Here is a 20995-nt window from a genome sequence, read left to right as displayed (position 1 = left end):
ATCCATTTGGCGCTGGCAGACACTATACAAATGAAACGACATCTTTCTTTCTCGATCCATTACCAAGTTTATTAATCTCACTGCGCATGAAAATGGATTCTTCCCATCCACGCTATCCAACATCAATGTGTGTCGTTCAGTTCAACTCCCATCAGCTTCCTCCGTTCTTAACAAATATATATGGAAAGCAAATATTGAGATCATTGTGCAGATAGAGCAAGCCAAGAAGCAGTCTTTCAGGTTGGAAGCCTCCATTCCAGAAGCAATGCTAAGGGTCACCACGCCCCACGTAGCTGCGGCTGAGGGGATAAGGTCATGCGTTAGCAATCCTTCCGGGGTTTCTCTGCATTGGTTCGAATTCTATCGGCTACAGCTTCGCAACTTGAGTTTCGACTTACCTCCTGCAGTACGAATTATTTTTCAAACTTCAAAACCCAGTCACATCAAACAGTTCTGGACATTTGTCTACATTTAGGAAACTCGAGGTCTGAAACACAAATACACTCCAGTTTCTCTTTCGACGGATACTGCTCGATTGTCGAATACATGCAATAATCCTTGCATTTATTCTGCGCACGTGCTGCCTTCCATTCAAAAATCTTCAATCCCAGTGCTCAGGTAACTGGCCCTGGTGAGTGACAACACTTCCTACTGTTTATCAAATTGCCCATCCTCACTGCTCCTTCCAACGTCATTATGAACAGTCTGTGGAAATATCCGGCTCACCTTTCCTCCAAAAAAAGACCTTACCTCCCTCGGCAATCTGTCCAGAAAAGGGGATTTCCTCATGCCTGGTAATGTTGTAAGGCGGAGGTTTGTGAAGTGAATTTGGGAAAACATTGTCAGTTGGCAGGTGGATTTTTTATAACGAAATACAACAGGAAATCTAGTGTGCACTTTTGTGAATCTTTACGACCAGATTGGGAAGCAGAATTAGAGGGAAATGCAGTGTGAACCGCCCAACTGAGCAGAGACAGTCCAGACACCATTCCCTTCGTTAAGAGGCCGGACCATTCACTCTGATGTTCTTCAGACATGCTCAGATCTGAAATATTGATAGGATCCTCATTCCTAGACATCAGGAATTTAAACATCATCTCGGTTTTGGAACAATTAGAAAGCTCTGGTACAGATAAGACACTGAATAGAACATAGAACATAGAACATAGAACAATACAGCACAGAACAGGCCATTCGGCCCACGATGTTGTGCCGAACATCTATCCTAGATTAAGCACCCATCCATGTACCTATCCAGTTGCCGCTTAAAGGTCGTCAATGATTCCGACTCTACCACTCCCACGGGCAGCGCATTCCATGCCCCCACCACTCTCTGGGTAAAGAACCCACCCCTGACATCTTCCTTATATCTTCCACCCTTCACCTAAAATTGATGTCCCCTTGTAATATTCAGTTGTACGCGGGGAAAAAGTTTCTGACTGTCTACTCTATCTATTCCCCTGATCATCTTATAAACCTCTATCAAGTCACTCCTCATCCTTCGCCGTTCCAAGGAGAAAAGGCCGAGAACTCTCAACCTGTCCTCGTATGTCCTATTCTCCATTCCAGGCAACATCCTGGTAAATCTTTTCTGCACCCTCTCCAAAGCTTCCACATCTTTCCTAAAGTGAGGCGACCAGAACTGCACACAGTACTCCAAATGTGGCCTAACCAAAGTCCTGTACAGCTGCAACATCACTTCACGACTCTTGAATTCAATCCCTCTGGTAATGATCGATAATACACCATAGGCCTTCTTACAAGCTCTTTCCACCTGAGTGGCAACTTTCAAAGATCTATGTACATAGACCCCAAGATCCCTCTGTTCCTCCACCTGACTAAGAACTCTACCGTTAACCCTGTATTCCGCGTTCTTATTTGTTCTTCCAAAATGCACAACCTCACACTTGGCAGGGTTGAACTCCATCTGCCACTCCTCAGCCCAGCTCTGCATCATATCTAAGTCCCTTTGCAAACGACAACAGCCCTCCTCACTGTCCACAACTCCACCAATCTTCGTGTCATCTGCAAATTTACTGACCCACCCTTCGACTCCCTCATCCAAGTCATTAATAAAAATTCCAAACAGCAGAGGACCCAGAACTGATCCCTGCGGAACTCCACTTATAACTGGGCTCCAGGCTGAATATTTACCACCTACCACCACTCTCTGACTTCGACCGGTTAGCCAGTTTTCAATCCAATTTGCCAAGTTTCCCTCTATCCCATGCCTCCTGACTTTCCGCATAAGCCTACCATGGGGAACCTTATCAAATGCCTTACTCAAATCCATGTACACTACATCCACTGCTCTACCCTCATCCACATGTTTGGTCAAAGAATTCAATAAGACTTGTAAGGCAAGACCTACCCTTCACAAATCCGTTCTGGCTGTCCCTAATCAAGCAGTGTCTTTCCAGATACTCATAAATCCTATCCCTCAGTACCCTTTCCATTACTTTGCCTACCACAGAAGTAAGACTAACTGGCCTGTAATTCCCGGGGTTATCCCTATTCCCTTTTGTGAACAAGGGCACAACATTCGCTACTCTCCAATTCCCTGGTACCACCCCTGTTGACCGTGAAGACGAAAAGATCATTGCCAACGGTACTGCAATTTCCTCTCTTGCTTCCCACATAATCCTAGGATATATCCCGTCAGATCCGGGAGACTTGTCTATCCTCGAGTTGTTCAAAATGTCCAACACATCTTTCTTCCTAACAAGTATCTCTTCTAGCTTACCAGTCCGTTTCACACTCTCCTCTTCAACAATACGATCCCTCTCGTTCGTACATACTGAAGAAAAGTACTCATTCAGGACCTCTCCTATCTCTTCCGACTCAATACACAATCTCCCACTACTGTCCTTGATCGGGCCTACCCTCGTTCTCGTCATTCTCATAGAAGAACATAGAAGGATACAGCGCAGTACAGGCCCTTCGGCCCTCGATGTTGCGCCGACCGAATCCTACCTAACCTATACTAGCCCAATAACTTCCAAATGCCTATCCAATGCCCTCTTAAATGACCATAAAGAAGGAGAGTTCACCACTGATACGGGCAGGGCATTCCATGAACTCACAACCCGCTGTGTGAAGAATCTACCCCTAACATCTGTCCTATACCTACCACCCCTTAATTTAAAGCTATGTCCCCTAGTAACACCTGACTCCATTAGCGGTAAAAGGTTCTTAGTATCTACCCTATCTAAACCCCTAATCATCTTATACACTTCTATCAGATCTCCCCTAAACCTTCTCTTCTCCAATGAGAACAGCCCCAAGTGCCTCAGCCTTTCCTCATAAGATTTTCCTACCATTCCAGGCAACATCCTGGTAAACCTTCCTCTGCACTCGTTCTAAAGCTTCCACATCCTTCCTATAGTATGGCGACCAAAACTGCACACAATACTCCAGATGAGGCCTCACCAGAGTCTTATACAACTGCAACATGACCTCAGGACTCCGGAACTCAATTCCTCTGCCAATAAAGCCCAGTACACCATATGCCTTCCTCACAGCACTATTTACCTGGGTGGCAACTTTCAGAGATCTGTGTACATAGACACCAAGATCCCTCTGCTCATCCACACTACCAAGTAGCCTACCATTAGCCCAGTAATCCATCATCTTGTTATTCCTACCAAAGTGAACGACTTCGCACTTAGCTACATTGAATTCCATTTGCCACATTTCCGCCCAGCTCTGCAACTTATCTATATCCCGCTGTAACCTACCACTTCCTTCCTCACTATCCACAACTCCACCGACTTTTGTGTCATCCGCAAACTTGCTTACCCAGCTTTCAAGTCCTTCCTCTAGATCATTTATAAAGATAACAAAAAGCAATGGTCCCAAAACAGATCCTTGTGGTACACCGCTAGTAACTGCGCTCCAAGATGAACATAATCCATCAACTACTACCCTCTGTCTCCTTCCAGCCAGCCAATTCCTAATCCAAACCTCTAATGTATCCTCAATGCCATACCTCCGAAGTTTTAGCATTAGCCTACCATGGGGAACCTTATCGAACGCCTTACTAAAATCCATATACACAACATCTACTGCTTTACCCTCATCCACTTCCTTAGTCACCTTCTCAAAGAACTCAATAAGGTTTGTGAGGCACGACCTGCCCTTCACAAAACCATGCTGGCTATCCCTGATCACGTTATTCCTACCCAGATGTTCATAAATCTTATCCCTTACCATTCTCTCTAAGACTTTGCCCACCACTGAAGTCAGACTCACTGGCCTATAGTTACTAGGGCTATCCCTACTCCCTTTCTTGAACAATGGGACCACATTCGCTATCCTCCAGTCCTCTGGTACTATTCCCGTAGACAATGACGACATAAAAATCCAGGCCAATGGCTCTGCTATCTCCTCCCTAGCTTCCCATAGGATCCTGGGGTAAATGCCATCAGGCCCAGGAGACTTATCTATATTCATCCTTTCCAATATTCCCAAAACCTCTTACCTGCATATTTCCAGGGCATCCATTCTAATTATTTGTGATTCCATATTCACATCAGCAACAGTGTCCTGTTCCTGAGTGAATACTGATGAAAAGTACTGATTTAATGTCTCTCCAATCTCCTCCGCCTCCACACACAACTTCCCACTACTATCCTTGACTGGACCGATACCTACCCTAGTCATCCTTTTATTCTTGACATACCTATAGAAAGCCTTTGGGTTCTCCCTAATCCTACCAGCTAAAGACTTTTCATGTCCCCTTCTCGCTTCTCTTAGCTCCCTCTTTAGCTCCTTCCTGGCTACCTTATAACTCTCAATCGCCCCTACTGAACCTTCACGCCTCATCTTTACATATGCCGCCTTCTTCCCTTTCACAAGGGACTCCAATTCCTTACTAAACCACGGCTGCCTCACAAGGCCCTTTACACCATGCCTGACTGGTACATACCTATCGAGGACACGCAGTAGCTGCTCCTTGAACAATCCCCACATCTCATTAGTGTTCTTCTCTTGAAGCCTGTTTTTCCAATCCACACATCCTAAGTCATGCCTCACTGCATCATAATTTCCCTGCCCCCAGCTATAGCTCTTGCCCTGCGGCGCACGATTATCCCTCTCCATCACTAAAGTAAAAGTCACCGAGTTGTGGTCACTGTCCCCGAAGTGCTCACCTACCTCCAAGTCTAACACCTGGCCTGGTTCATTACCTAGAACCAAATCCAATATAGCCTCCCCTCTTGTTGGCCTGTCGACATATTGTGTCAGGAAACCCTCCTGCACACATTGTACAAACACCGACCCATCTAATGAACTCGAGCTATAGCTCTCCCAGTCTCTCGAGCTATAGCTCTCCCAGTCAATATCTGGGAAGTTAAAGTCCCCCATAACAACCACCCTGCTACCTTCACTCTTTTCCTGAATCATCCTCGCAATATTATCCTCTACTTCTCTAGGACTATTAGGAGGCCTGTAGAAAACACCTAACAGGGTGACCTCACCTTTCCTATTTCTAACCTCAGCCCAAACTACCTCAGATGGCAAGTCCTCTTCCATCGTCCATTCCACTGCTGTGATACTGTCTTTGACAAGTAATGCCACGCCTCCCCCTTTTTTACCCCCATGTCTGATCCTACTAAAACATTTGAACCCTGGAACGTGCAACAGCCATTCTTGTCCCTGTTCTACCCACGTCTCTGTAATGGCCACAACATCGAAGTCCCAGGTTTCTCACATACGCATAAAATGCCTTGGGGTTTTCCTTGATCCTATCCGCCAAGGATTTTTCATGCCCTCTCTTAGCTCTCCTGATCCCTTTCTTCAGGTCCCTTCTGGCTATCCTGTATCCCTCCACTGCTCTGTCTGAACCCTGTTTCCTCTACCTTATGTAAGCCTCCTTCTTCCTCTTTACTAGACACTCAACCTCCCTCGTCAAACAAGGCTCCCTCACACGACCTTTTCTTTCTTGCCTGATAGGTACATACATATCAAGGACGCGTCGTATCTGCTCCTTGAAAAAGTTCCGCATTTCCAGCACATCCTTCCCTGACAGCCTATGCTCCCAATTTATGCTCCTCAAATCCTGTCTTACAACATCGTAATTTCTCTTCCCCCAATTGTAAAATCTACCCTGCTTTGCGCACCTATCTCTCTCCATAACCAAGGTGAAAGTCACAGAATTGTGGTCACCATCACCAAAATGTTCACCCACTAACAAGCCCATCACTTGTCCCGGTTCATTACCTAGTACCAAATCCAATATGGCCTCCCCTCTGGTTGGACAATCTACATACTGTGTTAGAAATGCTTCCTGGACAGACTGCACAAACACCGCCCCATCCAATCTACGTGATCTAAAGAGCTTCTAATCAATATTTGGGAAGTTGAAGTCGCCCATGACTACGACCCTGTGGCTTCTGCACCTTTCCAAAATCTGTTTCCCAATCTGTTCCTCCACATCTCTGCTGCTATTGGGGGGCCTATAGTAAACACCCAACAAGGTGACTGCACCTTTCCTATTTCTGACTTCAGCCCATACTACCTCCAACGGCAGATCCCCCTCAAACTTCCTTTCTGCAGCCGTTATACCATTTCTAATTAGCAATGCCACCCCCCTCCTTTTTTGCCACCCTCCCTAATCTTACTGAAACATCTGTAACCAGGAACCTCCAACAACCATTCCTGTCCCTCTTCTATCCACGTTTCCGTGATGGCCACAACATCATAGTCCCAGGTACTGATCCATGCCTTAAGTTCCCCCACCTTATTTCTGATACTTCTTGCGTTGAAGTATACGCACTTGAGCCCAACTCTATGCCTGCAAGTATTCCCTGTCAGTGCTACCTTCTCCACAGCCTTCCTACATTCTTGGACATCCTGAAACACAGCTAGCTTACTTGCTGGACTACAAGTCCGGATCCCATCCCCCTGCCAAATTAGTTTAAACCCCCCCCGAAGAGTGCTAGCAAACCTACCCCCCAAGATATTGGTGCCCTTCTGGTTCAGGTGCAACCCGTCCTGTTTGTACAGGTCCCACCTTCCCCAGAATGCAGTCCAATTGTCCAAATACCTGAAGCCCTCCCTCCTACACCATCCTTGCAGCCACGTGTTCAACTGCACTCTCTCCCTATTCCTTGCCTCACTGTCACGTGGCACCGGCAACAACCCAGAGATGACGACTCTGTCTGTCCTAGCTTTTAGCTTCCAGCCTAACTCCCACTCAAATACTACTCACCTACCTTCCCGACCGGCTCTGCGCTTCGACCTCACTTCCGCCCGGCTGGCGCCGCTCTCCGCAGTGAAAAGACCGTTTGTCTTCAGGTAAGTGCTTTAAAAACTACTCACCTACCTTCCCGACCGGCTCTGCGCTTCAACCTCATTTTCGCCCGGCTCGCGCCGCTCTCCGCAGTGAAAAGACCAGTGAATGGTTCAAATGGATACAGTCCTGGTTATAGAAGAGCAGGTTACCGGTGACATGAATGTGTCTGCAGAGGGTGCGATCAGACTGTGACCTTGTCTCCACAATGAATATATCAGACTTTATTTTGGGCAAGCAATACTCAGAGGAAAATTGACATTCAGGGAGTGGCAGGCCAAACTTGAAATCAGTAAAAGCCAGTTTTAGAGGGCCATGCAAGCTCTGGATTCAACCGTCTCTCTGCCGAAATTGGTCAACACTTGCGGCTATTAAATGAAAGGTCGGTTGTTTGAGATCTTCAGGCGCGGATCTATGACTGTTCTCACTTCATCCGCCTTCTTTCCTGCACAGTTCTGGGTTTTAAATTGGGTCAGCAAATTGTTCCCTAAAACAGTAATCTTATCCGGAACCACAAACGTGTTTCTGTATTCTTTTAATGACTTATGTTATAGACTGCGGATTTCGGGACACTGAAAGAAAAACAGAAACTTCTGGGGAAATCCACCAGGTTTTGCATTACATGTGGTGGAAAGCAAACCTCTAATAATGATCTGAAGAAACTTTGAAACATTGTATCTGAATCTGTCTCCACAGATGCTGCAAGACCTGTTGAGTTATTTTTCCTGCAATTTCTGCTTTTGTTTTGACCTCTGTGCCCATTCCATCTATTGGCATGGAGGATCCAGTCCCACCATATACCGAAATTTAGCCCTTTCGGAAGCTTTGATCTTTGAATTCAAATGAACCCAGCAATGATTAACTCTGCCTCAGCTCCACGGAGAAAGAGAGAACTGGAAAGGTATACCGCTGGCGTGGTTCTGCTGCCGTGGGCGAATAGTTAAAGTGTTCGACTTGAAATCCATTGGGAATTCCCCACGGAGGCTGGAATCCTTCCGACTACGGCTGAGGGCAGAGAAAACCGAAGTTTCCTACACATCCTATTGTTTGGGATCAAATCAGGGCGTGAGGATACACTTGATCCAGGTAAGGATTGGTGCAAATCTCCAGCACACTCATCAAACCGTTCAGTTGCACATATACATGGGCAAATACGTTTGAACTGATGGACCACCAAATTGGAAAAGAGATGTGAACAGTGCAAGCGCCAAAAGACATTTTCTGTTCTGTCGACCTGGGACCAACTGCAGTTACTGGACAACTTTTGCAAAATGTACCTGAGCTGGCAAGGGGTGGAACTGATTCTACCCGATCTGTGTTCCAGATCTGGTATCGATTGGAACATTGGGATTGGGTATAACTGCCAAAGTGCATCCTATGAGAATCGGGAAGATAAGATCCTGGTATCTCTTTATCCTGCCGTGTGCAAGCACATACCTTCTCTATACTCGGTGTTTAATATTCCATGGCCCTGCTTTCAGGTAATCATTGGATTTACGATCTTCCTGTGTTTATATCAAACAGCTCAGTGACTTCGGAATTGGATGGTCAGAAGGAGATGGAGATGAGACAGGCAGAGAAGCAAAACGAGACCCGACGTGAAAGTGTTTCGAGTTTGCCGTGTGTCATTTGATTTAAATGAGGGTTATTTGCTTGTCGCTGTTCTTTCTGATTCTCAGGTGCCACAGGTCGGTAGATTTTGGGAAATTGAACATTACACATGAACAACCTGTGGGATTATTACAGCTCACTGTCGATTTTATATCACAGCTCACTGCAACGTTTTATATTAACTGGAAAATGGACTTGCGTTCAACCTAAAGCTGTGTTTTGTCGAAGAAACTTTAAACATGAAACACATGGAACGTGTATAATCCTACGACCTCTGTCCCTCTGGGGAGATGTGTCCGTATATCTTCCACTGTGGCTGAAAATGAGGATGAGTTTCTCAAGGGGGTTACAACATAATATGAAAATGTGTTGCTGGAAAATCGCAGCAGGTCAGGTAGCATCCAAGGAGCTGCTGCGACTTTCCAGCAACACATTTTCAGCTCTGATCTCCAGCATCTCACTTTCTCCTACAACATGGTATGACCATGTCAAACTTCAGTCCCATTATTCTATCACTTACGATCACAGGGAGAATTTCATTGGCGTTTGCCCTGGAAACATCAGAATAAACAAGATTATGTGTCAAAAACGAAAAGTAGGACTATAATAGAATGATGTCTCTGAGCCACAAAGCGTGATGGGCCAAGTGGTCATTTTTCAAAGCTGTAAAAAATATAAGACGGGGGAAACCGATCTGCAGCGAGACTGATCCGAAAGGAAAATGCAAAAGCAGTGTCATTGAGAAAGGAGACAGTGTTTTCTGTCGCCCTCGTTGGTGAAGTAATCGTTATGGATCTGCTCACTCACTGCCACGGCGCACGTTCAGTTCCCAATCTGGAGATGGGAGTTCGGCACTTCCCGCCCATTGTGATGACAGTGTTTGTGAAACAGGAAACGAAGTGTGGAGCTGAGAATTGATTCACTTTTGTGCCAAACGTGATTCATGCTAACACAAAATAAATTACTACGGTTGATGGAAATCTAAAACAAAATCAGGGATTGACTGATAGACTATGCGCCTTGCAGCATGTGTGGAGAGAAACAGAGTTAATGTTTCAGATCGACAGAAACAGATTGCCATATCATGATGCCGGGGAAATGACCATTTTTGTCAACATTTTTATCAAAATTTCTCATTCGCTGACACCCGTCATTTCGACATATTTGAAATGGTTTCATCGACTGTAAAGCTGTTTCCATAGCCTTTCAGCTGCTGAAGGTTTGTGCTTATATTGTTACTTTTTTCTTTTACTTTGTCTCACTCAGCAGCCATGTCGAATGGAGAATTGGTCCCCCCTTTGTATAAATCAATGGAGTCTGTATTTGTCTCTTTGTGTGATGCATGCAACACGCTGTTTCACATTTTCTGACGCTCAATCTGTTCATATTCCTCATTTCCCATTTCTGGTCTTTGAAATGTCTCACATTCGGATGCAGTGTATTGTGAAGTTGCTGAGAGACTATGTCCTCCCGCCAATGACTGGATTGTGTATAGCTGGGCCCAAATTCTCCTGATAATGTATCATTTACTTAGGGCTGCGGTAAGGAGACATTATTTACTCAACATGTTATGAGTCTTTCGAATTCTAAATGCAACATCTTTTCCTACGGAAATAAAAGCAGTTTCATCCGAAATATAGGATGACAATGATGTATTTAATGTTGGTGAAAGATGAATGATCGCTGTCTGCAGAAAATGAAGCTGATCAGCTCTTGGTGTCTGTGCTATGGCCACAACATTTCCCGACAAATCTGCAGTGTCTGCTGCCTCAACTCGGTCTTCCCACTAAAACTAGGAGTGAAGGAACGAGAGCAACAGAAGAAAAAAAAAATGTGGGACAAGGGAAAGAAATTCCAGTTTGTATTAACTGGAAGAAACAACATTCATTGGTGGAGAAAAAAGGAGGGAATAACTCTAGGAGCATCAAATCACAACAGGCTGAGCTCAAAGTCAGAAAGCTGCGGGATCAGCAATATGACATCTGAAGAAGATGAAACAATGAGCCTTTGAAAGAGTGGATATTCACAACTGGCATTTGAATCCAAGTTCTCTTGTTTAGTAGAGAAGCACTTTAACGAACCGAGTCACAGTGCCTACACTAGGTGTGTGTTTACCCATCCACACTTGTATTTCTCTAAGCACTTCATCACAAAAGGTTTGGAAATGTTTTTCTTTTTTGTGTAAAATGTTGTTTGGTGAGAATTGCAATCAATGCCCGCTTTTGCACAGACATTTCACAGTTTAACATTCTCCACTGAAAATGTACAGGGAAAGTCAATGTGCACTTACATTGGTTTCAAACTGTACTGTTCATCTGTTTAAACGGATAGAATAAGGAGAATGTGTCCATCCTTTCTTGGCACATTGACCGCGTTCACACAACCAGAGGGATCCTCAAACCAAGAGGAAGAGGGTTATTGTGGTGAATTGACCTGGAGTAAGTGTGAGCCAGAATCTACAGTGGGCAGTGTAGGCAGACCCATTGGCATCAACAGTGAGCCTAACACCACCAGCTCCACGATTACTTCCTGCCTCATGCGTTCCAGTCATCATTGCCATGCACTTTTATTTGACTTTCCCACTTCGCTTCTTCACTTGTTCCCGACCCATTGCAGGTGTCTGCTTAGAACCTGACACTTTTAGAAACATGTCTCTATCAATGAGATATGATTCACTGATCATCCGAAGATACCCCGGAGAAGAAGGGAATGACTTAGTTTCTTGAACCTTTCAACTCATGAGCACGACGAATCGTCATGCTGCTGCTAATGATGGATTGCTCGGATTTAGACCCGCCAAAACTGAAAAAAACAGCGTGGGATTTGCCGTGGTAGTTTCTCCGGATATCTGCTACCATAGTCCTTCTAATTGGATGCAAACAATCCATACCTGTTGTAGAAGTGAAATGGAAAGCAATTACAATTAATTGATGTCTGAAACTTTGTTAAGCTGCTCTCATAGCTTGTCTTGAACGTGCGCCAACGTGTACAGCAGCAATTATCATCCTGGTAAGGAGTGCAGTTTCCGTGCCCTCACCCTTTCTGTGACAAAGGTACCGCGTTTACTTTCAGTGCGAAGGCAACACGGTTTGGAAACAAGGTAACACTTATCTTCTGGTGTCACAGTGCACCACGGATTGTTGATGTTGCCTCTCTGTCAAATTAATCCCAAGATAGTCTCTGAAAGGTCTCATTTTGATTTTGTCTGCAGTTTTTCAATGCGAATGAACCAACATCAGAAATCCTGAATCATGCTTTGCTGCAGTTCGCATGTTAGCGACTCAATCATTTCGCAACAGGAATGAATGGGTTTACAGTCTAACCTTCACATGTGCTCTGAAATCGAAGCCATGTTGGAACTGGAACTGAGAAAGTGATAGACACGAAATGACGTTGTATCATTTACCTCATAGAAGAGCAGGAAAATGTAAACCTGGTCGGGGGAGGTGGTGGGGACAGCAAAGTGAGACACGTGGAGGTCTGGTGAAACATCTGCTTTCTGATTCAGTCAGCAACAAGAGTCATAAAGGTGCCTCAGGCTGGATAGCTTTCCCATCTCGAACACTGAACAATCACATCGAGTACGGACCTCTTTGACACCTCGTTGTTTTGTTCTGCTAATTCGATTTGGAGTTTCTTACCTCGGTTCTAGAAGCGTTTTTGTTTCACCTCCTCGTTTATTCTCCGTCCTTCATTCTCAGTTTGTTGGGAAGAACGAGGTGAGGGAGGAATCACTGCGGTTATCACACGCTGATCATTCTCTGCTGTAACTGTTCATTAATTTTACACGAAAAGCAAAATATTATAAATTGTATTTGGAACTTAAAAGGAAACATGTCGAAGGCCTCAGGCCTAAGTGACAGATATATTATCTAGAGAATGTGAGCCCAGTTCTCCACACTCCAGTCAGCGGGAGGAGAAATTGCCTCATCAGCTGCACTTTCACACTGTCTTCTGCAGTCAGAGTTTCCAAAGACCAGAAATGGGAAATGAGGGATTTGGACAGAGACTGTGAAAGAAGGGGACAATGAACAGACATAGAAAGACAAATGGAAACTCACATTGTGGAAGACACTGAAAGGGTCAATTGTCCACTTGACATGGCTGCTAAGTGACAGAAAGGAAAAGAAAAAGGTAACCATTAAAGCACAGCTTGTCACCAGCTCATGGAAACGGAAGCAGCATTACCGCCAAAACAAACCTTCTAAATTTGTAAAAGTGATGGTTGGCAACGAATGAGAAGTTTTGATAAATATGATGATCCCACACATAATACTGAAAATGTGCCTGCATTACAATGTTGAAATACCGAACGAACCTGCTTCTGTCGATCTGAAACACTAACTCTACTTTGCTCCATGGATACTGCCAGGCGCTGAGTTTCTCCAGCATTCCATGTTTTTGTGTCACATTTCCAGCATCCGCAGCTCTTTGTCTTATGTTAACCTGAACCGTGTTTTTTGACAAAACATGACCACTTCTCAGCCACATCCATCATTTCCTAATTTAGGAATGCTGCCACTACGACAAACGAGCACAGGAAAATTCCCATTCCTCGACTGGAAATCGAACTTGAGCCAGAGCGCTGGGAGCACTGAATCAGAAACAGTAGAGAACCACAGAAAACAACAGAGCCTGTCGTCCCTTTCATCAGTTACACTGCTGTTGTAAGGTTTGTAGCTCAGATTGAGGTTTCGGGTGTAGGTTTGCTCGCTGAGCTGTAGGTTTGAGATCCAGACGTTTCATTACCTGGCTAGGTAACATCATCAGTGGGACCTCTAAGTGAAGCGAAGCTGTTGTCTCCTTGCTTTCTATTTATATATTTGTCCTGGATGGGGTTCGTGAGGTTTGTGGTGATGTCATTTCCTTTTCGTTTTCTGAGAGGTTGATAGATGGTATCTAGATATATGTATTTGTTTATGGCGTTGTGGATGGAGTGCCAGGCTGAAGAAACCGACAGCAACCGACGTCACAGTCGAAAGAAAGGACAACGGAGAACTACAAACCTGCGTATACAGAAAACCGACAAACAGTGACCAAATACTTAACTACACCAGCAACCACCCCAACACACACAAACGAAGGTTGTCAGAACACTATTCCAACGAGGCACCATACACTGCAGCACAGACGAACGTCAGAAAACAGAGATGAACCACCTATACAACGTATTCATGAAGAACGGTCACTCAAAAAGTACAGTCTGCAGATTCCTCGAGAACGAACCACGACAAGCAGACCAAACACAGCCAAAAACACGAACAACCTTACGATATATCAAAGAAGTTTCAGAAATGACAGCCAGACTACTAAGACCCCTCGGAATCCTAGTAGCAAACAAACCCACCAACACTCTCAAATAAAAACTAGCAAACTTAAAAGACCCACTACAACTCATGGTCAAAACCAACGTCATCTACAAAATTCCATGCAAGGACTGCCACGAAGACAACGTAGGACAAACAGGAACAAGGTTAGCCACCAGGATACACGAACACCAGCTATCCACAAAAAGACACGACCCTCTCTCCATCGTAGCCCTACACACGGATGAAAAGAAAACATTTCGACTGGAACAACACATCTATCCTGGGACAGGCTAAGCAAAGATATGCCAGAGAATTCCTAGAGGATTGGTACTCCAAACACAACGCCATAAACAAACATGTAGATCTGGATACCATCTGTCAACCACTCGGAAAACGAACAGGAAATGACATCACTAGAAATCCCAGCAACCCCATCCAGGACAAACCTATAAATAGAAAGCAGGAGACAACAGCTTCGCTTCACTGCGAGGTCGCCACTGATGATGTTACCTAAATTAGTCTCGAGGAAAATGGAGTGAGAAGATAAACAAAGCGAGAGAGAGGAAAGCGAGAGGGAGAGAGAAAGAAAGGGGGGAGAAGAATGAGAAAAAGTTAGAGAAGAGAAGGAGAGAGAGACAGAGAGACGGGAGATATAGAGGGAGGAAAAAGAGAGAGAAGTTCCTTGGATGAGCAAAGGGAGATAAGAAAGGAACAGAGAAGAGAGAGAAGGAGAGAGAAAATTTGAACTTGAGAAGTTGCGACTTTGTCAGCAAAGTCAAGTTAGCAGGATGGAAATTAAAAGAGAAATTAGTGATATATGTAAATGTGTCACCACTCCGCAACATTTTGATGAGGATGATGTTGAAGCCTTCTTCATTTCAATCAAAAACATGGCTAGGCAGATGGAATGGTCCGAGGATTGATGGGTAATGCGAGTTCAGACTAAACTCGAAGTCAGAGCGAGTAAGGGATTTGGTATGATATTACGTGAGGTGTGAAAAGATTATGAATGAGTAAAACAGGCTCCTTTGAGTGCTTCTGAACCGGTACCAGATGTATATCGAGAGCGTGTCTGAAACACAGGTCATACTTATGTTGAGTTAAAAAGAAATAAACACAATACTTTGATGGATGGATTCTTATTTGGATAAAGAGAGGATATTTCAGGCTATTAGAGAGATAATTCTGCTGGAGGAGTTCAAAAACACACTTTTAGAGATTGCAAGAATTCACGTGGAGGAAAAAAAGATTTCGGAAAGTCAGAAGGACAACAGAATTAGTAGATGAGTACATGCTGGTGCATAAGACAAGCTTTTGAACAGATATTCGTCCTGTGAAGGATCCAAATTGGCAGAAGGGGAGATTCTGCATTACTAAACCAAGAACCTTCCTGCACTTGGAAGCTATTAGAGCAGGAAAAAAGAAGTCCAAGAGAGTCGAAAGGGGTGAAAGGACTCAGCTGTTTCCATTCTGGCAAAGTTGAATACGGAAAGTATTTGAATACGGACAGTACTTGTCGTTAATTAAAGGCGTTGTGGAAAATAGAAGTGTTTAAAGAAGCTAAACTGGTGGCACGAGAGTGACACGATCTAACCAGTTGCTGGTAGTAAGGGATGGGCGAATATGTACCCTTTCATATCTATTTCCCATGAGTGTTGTAATTTGAGGTATATATGAGCAGAAATTTAGCGTTCCCTTATGTAAGATCACGTTGGAGCCCCACTTTAAGCCGGGGAAATTTACGCTGCGCGTGATAGACAGAGTGTCAGTTCCACGAATTCAGCTTGTGCTTGGAAATGATTTGGCAAGATCCAATTTGGAAGTGACTCCCCTTATTGTGGAGAAGCCCAAGGAAGACGAAGAAACTGAGGAGTTAAAACAGAAATATCTTTCTATTTTCCCAGACTGTGTGTTGAACAGATCCCACTCTCAATAGGCACAGCACCAAATGACAAGTAAAAAGAAAGATGAAGGAGTTGAGTTTAGGTCAGCTGATACACTACTTGATGTGATTCGTGCAGTGGGCCGAAGTACACAAGACTGTGTTGCAGCTACAACATAGAGAGGAAGTGTTATGGGTAGCACATGAACTACCTATAGGGGGTCCCCGAGGGTGACGAAACACGCAAGCTAAATACTAAACATTTCTCTTGGCCTGGAATGCACACGGGATGTGGTTGCTTTTTCTGACAATGTCATACATGTCAAATGGCAGGTAAGTCTCAGGCGGCAATAAAAACACGCCTTTGTTGCCAATTACCACAGTTGGAGAATCTTTCAGGTGGATTAGAATTGATTGCGTGCATCCCCTTCCGAGAACTAAATGTCAGAACCAGTGCTTGTTGACTACAATGGATGTGCTATCCATATTTCCAATGGCAATTCCTTCCCGGAGTATCAAGGCCACAATTCTGGTAGAGGAGTTAGTAGCTTTCTTCACATGCTATGACCTAACTAGTCAGACTAAGGGTCAAATTTTACTGTACAACTGCTTAAGGAGGTTTTTGATAGCTGAGATACAACACTTTAAATCTTAGTGCATATCTTCCTGAATCGTTGGGAACTTTAGAAAGATGGCTTAAGACCTTGAAACCATGAAGAGAGCATACTGTCAAGATTACCCGAATGATTGGGACAAAGATATCCCATTCGTATTGTTTGCCATTAAGAATGTTCCAAACAAATCCACTCAGTCAATTCCTTTTAAGTTCATATTCGCACATGAAGTGATTGCCCTTTGGAATTAATTAAAGAAACAAATGACAGGGTCAAAGTCGAAGATCACACAATTAAATCATGTAACGGAATTGAGGGAGATACTAAATTTAGTCAGTGATTCAGCAAAAGAGCACCCAAAAATGGCACAGCATAGAATTACGCAGGTGGCAGATAAAAATCTGGGACTCAGAAGTTTTCCCACAGGGAAAACTTGTCAGTACTGTTACCAATCATAGGTGATCCCTTTAAAGTTAGGTTTACTGGTCCCTGTGAAAAAGTTGAGTCAGTTGAACTATTTAGCAAAGATGTCAGATAGAAAATAAAACTGTATTGGGTATGTCATGTGAACATGTTGAAAACGTAATACACAACAAAGGAGGAACTGGAGGAAGAGTTGTTCGTTACTGCCCAGCAGAGTGAGGAATCGAATTCAGTTGCTTTGAATTTTGATGTACCTCAAAACAGATTCTAAAATGATGAAGTCCTTGAGGAGTGGGATGGATTAGAAAGCTGTCTGTCTCAGGAGCATAGAAAAGTGTTGAAAGATTTTTTGTTCCGACAGAGTCAGGGTACATGCAAGAATCACATGGAGAGGACGAAAGCAATTGAACACGAAGTAGATGTGGGGAATTCTGCTGCGATAAAGCAGTATCCCTCTCGACTTAATCGTCTCAAAGGCTGACAGGACTAGATGCAGTTGAACACCATGCTCGACGAGAACATCATTGATTCAAGCCAGAGCGCGTGGAGTTCGCTGATTGTCTTAGTTACCAAACCAGATGATTTGTGTTGAACTTCGTGTGGATTATGGAACGGCCAATGCCGTTACAAAATCGAACTCATATCCAACTTCTAGATTGGAGGACTGCATCCAGAAAGTCGGACAAGCCAGTTACATCACCAAGTCGGGCATAATGCGTGGGTACTGGAAGGTACCATTGTCAAAGTTGGTGAACAAATCTCTGCGCTTGTAACTCCATATGAGCTATATCAGTTTAAAGTGATGCACTTTTGAATGAAGAACAAGCCCGGCACACCAAAACACACTTGTACAAAGTTGTGGCCGGGTTGACAAATTGTGTAATCTATTTGGACGATGTAGTGATCCTTAGCAATTCAAGGAATGATCACAAGGGTCTGTTGGCAGAGCTCTTTGAACGACCACGAGAAGCGAAACTGATGGCAAACATATCAAAAACAGAATTCACGGAAGCAGAGGTGATGTTCTTGGGAGGTTCATCGGTCATGGCAGGTTGAGCACCCTCCGGAACGTGAGGACGAAGGCTTCTGAGGAATTGCCATGATCAACCTCGAAGAATGAGTTTCTTTAATTCTTCAGACTCGGCGGACTCTATCAGAAGTCTGTTCCAAACTGTTCTAGTATAGTGGCATCGTTAACCGATTTGCTGAAGAAAAACACTACTTTTCGGTGTACAGCAACATGTCACGTGGCAATTGACCATTTGAAGCCGATATTAACCACCAAACCAGTATTACCTGCTCCAAACATCTAAAAAAACTTTTAAAGTAGCCATCGATGGTCGTTAGAGTTGGAGGTGTACTCCAACGGGAAAAATGAGCATGGGGAAGAACTGCCAGTTGATAACTTTTCATAGAAAATCAACATCTATCAGAAGAAATGCTCCACAATCGAAAAAAAAACTATTGAGTTTGGTACTGGCGTTACAAATATAATGTATGTGCCACGAATGACGGATCGGAGAGGTTATGTACACAGACCACAATCCGCTAAAACGTTGTATATATGTAATAATATGAGACTATTTCATTGGCTTCTTATGGAAGAGACGTTCACTTTAAAAATCATGCATGTTGTGGGTCAGTAGAATGAAATCACAGATACGTTATCGCAGATTCAACTGATGGTGTTCAGATGAGATTGTCTTTATTTCATGTTTTATATGTTTATATAGGGAAAAACTAAGCCGAAATTGCATGAAATTTATCGATATGTTAGGGTAAAGTATTTAAAAATAAAAATGTAAACATATCTTCATTATGATGGTTCATTGTTTCCTGTAGAGGCGATGTGTTTTAAACATATTAGTGCACATTTAAGAGATTTAAAAGCAGCAGAACAACCAGACACAAAAAAAGTGTTCTCAATAAGACGACGACGTAATCCTGGGTTGAACAATTCAATTCGTTCATTGCCTGGAGACATAAATAGTTCGAGTTTGGCCACTCAGTTTAAATTTTTATCAGGAAAATATATAAATTTCAATTCAAATTTTAATTGCGTCTCTTGAAAGTCTTTAATAATAAACAGGGACCCAATCAGATGCTCTGGGGTATGAGATGGGGGACATTGAAGTGTTGAGAGGAGGACTGCCAGGACCTTGCATGTAACAATCTTCTTGTAAAAAAATATATATGTGAAACATAACTTTTCGATCCGTGATCTTTGACACAGAATCTCCCAACAGGGACAAAGAAGAGACAGGAAGATCCGAAGACAAGAACCCACAGCTGCCTGGTTTTTATAAAGAAGTGCTGTTTTGTAAACCTTAACTGGGAGTTTTATCTGAATAGCATTATCGAATGGAACAACAACATGGGTAATGGAAATACATTGGTTTGTTAATTAATCTCTCCCTTACGTTAGAAATGAAGTGCTGAATTTTTACTTCGTGTAGTTCTTGGCCAATCGAATTGTTGCAGATTCCTGTACAGCATAAATCATTTCTGTGTTACTGGTTTTATCGTAAGCTGGAGGGTTTATGCTGTGTCATAACGAGTCTAAACAAATTTGGCAAAACAAGTGTGCATCTGTGCAGTTCTTTGAGTGAACTGGAGATTTGCACCATTCATGAACAGGATGAAGTGATTCTCCCCGCCGTGATCTGAATCTCCAAAAGTGAAAGGCCACCCAACTTCGCCGTAGTTGACAGGATTTGAACCTGCGTGGGAATGCCCCAATGGATTTCAAGTCCATCGCCTTAACCACTCAGCCACAACTACAAATGCATGCACAGCGTTCTCATTTCCAGGTGTCTGTCCCTGGGGAGCTTAGCAGTAGTGAATCATGGTTTGGTTTATTTGAATTCAAAACCCACAGCTTTCAAATCGATGAAATGTCGCGACAAAGTGGGTCTGGGTGTTCCACCCCGATAGGTGGGATCTATATTCAGCTTAAACGGCGGCGGAAAATGCAGAAAAATACTCAGCAGGTCGAGCAGGAGCTGGGCTGGGAAAAGGCGATTCAACGTTTCAAAACTTCTTCAGAACGTTCTCAGAACTCCGTTTTCTCCCAGTTATACTGACAAACCTGTTGACATTCCCCAGAATTTTCTATTTTTTTTTCACATTCCCAACATCCACAGTCCTTTGCATTAGCCATTAAAACGATAAAGAAATTCCTTTGCGATTCTGGATAAGATTCCTGTTTGGGGAACATTTTCCTGATCACATTAAAATCCCGGAGCTGTGCAGGAAAGAAAACGGATGAAGTATGAGCAGTGAGAGATCCGACCCTGGAACGTCCCAAATCACCAACTGCTCGGTTAATGGATGAACGTGTTGACCAATTACGTAACAGAGACGGGTAAACTTACTCATTGCACGATCCAAAAACAGTAAATCCTGGGACATTCACTGTAGTGAAATGGCAACAATCCTGTACCAGCTGCAAACACATCCACGTCACAGCAACCAACTTTTCTCCAAAAGGATTCCTGCTCACTTCGAGGCTTTTTTCTTAACGTGTTTGTACCCGAGTCTTCTCGTGGTCTTGTAGCTGTGGCGAGGTTTGAATTCCTGATGTGCAGGAGTGAAAATCCTTTCAATGTCTCAGATCAGTTCATGTCCAGAGAACAACAGAGTCAATGTCGCGGCCTCGTAAAGGCTGGCTATGTTAAGTGGAGCAATCCACCCTTCGTTCACCTCTGATTTCGCTTCCCAAAGAGATTATAAAGTTTTCCAAAGCTGGAGACATGCGTTTCCTGTTATTTATCTTTGTTTTCTTTAACTAAACAACTGGCGATATTTTCCCAAAATATCTTCACCATTCTCCGCCTTGCATTATGCCCAGCGAAGAGCAAACCCC

General features: G+C 43.7%; 1 non-coding gene across 1 annotated transcript; it reads right to left on the bottom strand.

Annotated features, from left to right (window-relative positions):
* Nucleotides 1-19829: 19829 nt before the first annotated feature.
* trnas-uga (transfer RNA serine (anticodon UGA)) lies at nt 19830-19911 on the bottom strand. The gene has a single exon. It is a non-coding gene; the product is annotated as a tRNA-Ser (tRNA).
* Nucleotides 19912-20995: the final 1084 nt, after the last annotated feature.

Source organism: Hemiscyllium ocellatum, unplaced genomic scaffold (genome assembly GCF_020745735.1).
Source record: "Hemiscyllium ocellatum isolate sHemOce1 unplaced genomic scaffold, sHemOce1.pat.X.cur. scaffold_414_pat_ctg1, whole genome shotgun sequence".
NCBI lineage: Eukaryota > Metazoa > Chordata > Chondrichthyes > Orectolobiformes > Hemiscylliidae > Hemiscyllium > Hemiscyllium ocellatum.
Note: the sequence above shows the minus strand (reverse complement) of the source record. Positions and strands in the feature narration are given on the sequence as shown.